The following is a 3481-nucleotide window of genomic DNA, read 5'->3' on the forward strand; positions in this document are numbered from 1 at the left end:
AAGCACAAGAAAAGGTCGATACCTATCCATAACAGTCAGCTGAATGGCACCATATCAACATTAGTAAGCAAATTGTTCCACTAATAATTCTATGAATTTTATCCTTAAGATGGTTTCACTGAAGATTCTGATTATCTCCCTGTAAAAACTGTCTTCTTGTAAACTATTCGACAATCTCAAGGCGTTTTTAGCACATTCCTGCATAGGAAAAGTTTCTTCTTTTTCTTAGTCGAGGCTTGGTCTCCAACATTTGGTTTCTTGTCAACTTGACTCCAATTGCTCTGCTGTAGTCTCTGAGACGTTCTGCTTCGGTAGTCCTTCTACCACGCCTGACTGACCTTGGAGTGCTTTGATAGGAGGTGGAGTAACTCGCGGAGGAGCCTTTAAAGAAACGAGAAACACAAAATTAAACAATGAGATGACAAATAACATAAGTTTATATAAGAGAGATTGGGGGTAAGACAATATAGCACTTTTCTTATTTGCTTATCATTTAGCGGTTTTTCTCGCAATCAAATTTCTTCAATTAACAATAGCGCCTATCTCTAACTCTTTTTCCGGCAACCCATTTTAAGTGAGAGACGCAAAAAATAACTGGCATTGTTTTAAATTTACCGAATCAACAATCACATGTTTTAAAAATAACATCAGTGATAATTGCTAGCTTATAGCTTTGTTTGATTAAAAATAGTTCACTGCAAGTATTTAAATATTTAATTATTGTATATTTGCCAAGTCAGATGAATTCACTGAGCATAGTAGCACGTATTTTTTTCGTCGCCAAATTTATACTTTTAAAGTTGTATGATACCACGCGCTTTTTTTATAGATAATAATTTTCTTCAAACGCGTTTCTATAAATTTATTTAAAATCGACGGTAATTGAGTGGAGAAAAATGTAAATTTGAAGGCAAAATTAATGATTCGTTAAGCAGAAACATAATTATTGATGCTTAATTTAGGTAATATATTCATTATGAAATCAAAATTAAATAAGGAATTCACATGAAAACAAAAGTAATGGAGTAAAGATATTTATTTGCCTAGAAAAACAGCAAGAAATCGTAATACTACCATTCATGACAATGATGCTTAAATAATGTTGCTAATATGTTAATTGATATGAAGAACTTCTGTACTAAAAAGCGAAAATAATGGAGAGAAGATACCTTTTCATCTTAGAGAGCCGTAAAAATCGTCATATCATTACTGACACTAATGCTTTATTAATACTATGTATTAATTGAAATAAAATAAGCTTTGTGCTAAAAAGAGAGTTAAAAAGAGAAAAGAAAATTCGTTTAAGAAAGCCGCAGAAAATCGCCATTCACAGATGACGCTTAATTATTGTGTACTACTGCTACTGGTTGGTATTATGTACAAGGCTCAAAAAAAAAAAGGATCACTCTGAATAAATTTTGATCTAATGATTGGATCTTCATGTTCTATTACATCTTAATGGCACAAGGGTTGAAGGAGATGACTTCAAATATGCTACTTAATAAGTGCAGATGATATTTCAAGGTACAAAATAGTAAAAATATACTTTCTCTGAATAAACCTACCTTTTTTTTACGGATTCGGATTTCTGACACACAAATTATAGGGGGGGAGCCGCAGTCTGGGAAATAGGGTCCCTATAGTTTGATCGAGAGACCGCTCCAAAGTTTGAAACCCTTAGTGTTAATTATACTTTTTGCATATTTCGCTATATCTCGAGAGCTTTTTAAGCGAATTAAAAAAACTTTTGCACGCAACTATTAAATTCATTTGTCCAAAGTTAAAGCCATGCAAAAAACAGCTTTTGATAAACATTTATTTCATTATTTAATAATTGTTCAAGAATTTTGAATTGTAAGGTATACAATTTTTTGCATAATTTTAAAGAACATAATTATACATGACAAACTTCAAAATTTGAGCAAAACAGAATTTTTAGAAATCAAATTATAAAAATCTGACTTTTTTGAGTGTTTAAATGACTATAAATCAGAGAGAATTAGTCATGCACCAAAATCCTTGTCAAATACCAATAAGAATTATATTTTTTCAAAAAATATCGGCTTTATTTGGCTGTCACTGACAAATTCATTTTTTCTAAAACTCCAATAATGAAGGGTTAATATAATAAGTATCAAATATAGGTACAAAATAATCTATTGATATATTTGGTGATTATTAAGAACAGCACCAATACTAAGTTTTAATACCGATAATTTAGTTAATTATGGTCCCTCCTAAATGATATGTACCGAAGAAAACTACTTGATGGTGGTAAATTTTGATTTTTATGAGATGGCCAAGAGCAGTAGCATCATGCCAAGTGATGCTAAATACATTTTATCTTTATTCTACAGGGATGAACTACAAAAAGCTAGTTTTGCTTTCTTCAATAACGTAAAGACACCAATAAGGGAAACAAATAACATTAAACAAAAAAAGTAAAATTATTTTTGCTACATTAATGGAAAAACTTAGTGGGAGAACCAGGTAAGTGACATTTTTAGAACGAAAAAAAGCCAATTTACTCTTTCAACGTCTAAAGAAATCTTAATGCACATTGAAATTTCGGTCTCCTTCAACAAGCTACCATGACCAAAATTTCAACTAGGGCTTGATGCTATTCCAATTTAATATTGTTTATCTTAATTATTCGAGCGAAATTAATGACGATATTATCACTACTTTACTTATCAAAATTTCTTCCACTTTCCAGTAGATTTTTACTTTTTATTTAAAAATGTTTTAATTTTTGTCAGGTCTAAAGTTAGTCTTAACCAACATAAAAGGCATCATTAAAGTAAAAAACTTCAATCACCACCTAAAAATCCTAACGTCTTTCGAAAGCGCTGAGCTCTACTTTTTTTATTTGTTACAGGCTCCAATATATATATATACATATAAATTTATTGTCTATTTAATTCGCTTGAAAAACATATTTTTAATCATGTTTAATTTGTTTTTAAATGTATATGAAGCATTTTTAAATCAGTTATTATTTTTACCTGTGCGTTTTTTGATAAGTAATGAGTAATTTTTTCTAGCATTGCTTACCAATTAATGCGAATAAACGCTGCAAATTTGAAACAAAAGTTATTTTCCCGAAAATAATTAAAGTAATGATTTTATTTACAACCAGAATATTAAAAAAATGGTTCTTAATAGGTAACTTTAATCAAGTGATCTATCCATAGATGAAGCGAGGTCGTCAGCATTGTTTCGCGCGAATCTCTATTCTGAAAAAAATAAATAAATATGAAATAGTATCCCTTACTTGAAGGGGTTGTAGGAGGACTTGAAGGGGTTGTAGGAGGACTTGAAGGGGATGTAGGAGGACTTGAAGGGGATGTAGGAGGACTGGGAGGTGAAGAAGGAGGACTAGGTGTTGGAGAACTCGGGGATATTGAAGAACTCGGGGGTGTTGGAGAATTCTGGGATGTTGCAGGACTGGGAGGAGCAGTTAGGGTTCTCGAAGTTGCTG

Source organism: Parasteatoda tepidariorum, chromosome 1, assembly GCF_043381705.1.
Source record: "Parasteatoda tepidariorum isolate YZ-2023 chromosome 1, CAS_Ptep_4.0, whole genome shotgun sequence".
Lineage (NCBI taxonomy): Eukaryota > Metazoa > Arthropoda > Arachnida > Araneae > Theridiidae > Parasteatoda > Parasteatoda tepidariorum.